Source organism: Etheostoma spectabile, chromosome 6 (genome assembly GCF_008692095.1).
Source record: "Etheostoma spectabile isolate EspeVRDwgs_2016 chromosome 6, UIUC_Espe_1.0, whole genome shotgun sequence".
Taxonomy (NCBI): Eukaryota; Metazoa; Chordata; class Actinopteri; order Perciformes; family Percidae; genus Etheostoma; species Etheostoma spectabile.
The window spans coordinates 27415944-27416541 of NC_045738.1; positions in this window are offsets into that span (position 1 = coordinate 27415944).

The following is a 598-nucleotide window of genomic DNA, read 5'->3' on the forward strand; positions in this document are numbered from 1 at the left end:
ATAATGTCCTTTAACACTGATGGCTTAGCGTGATGAACCTTCAGAGCATTTTTTTCTTTCTTTTTTATTAAATGTATTTTTGCTGCCAAATGTTTTATAAAGCCTAATGTCACATAAATAAAAATGGAAAATGGATTTTGCATGTTGTCATTACATTCTTGTTCTATGAAAACACTAATTAACCAACAAGATTGACATCAGTTCATTCAACAACACTAACATTACTCTAACTATGTACTGTACAGGTATTTGCCCAATGTAGAATACACCGAAATTAATTAAATGAACTAACAACAAACATATGTTCAACATATAAGTTCAACAAAATGCAAATACTAGCCTAACATGTTCCAACACATGCCATAGCATACCAACACATGTATGCTATGTTCAAATAACATGATAAAGGTGGTTTAACTTAGTTTGTATAGATGGAATATAGTTGGCATGATGACTTATTTTTTTGAGTGTATTGTATGGTATGGGACAATATTTTACAGGGTCGTATGTTGTCTTTTCAGAATTAAAAAGTGACTTCTTGGCACAGGTGTGTGTGAAATCATATGTCTGGCGTTCCAAGAAAAAAGCCTTATCAACT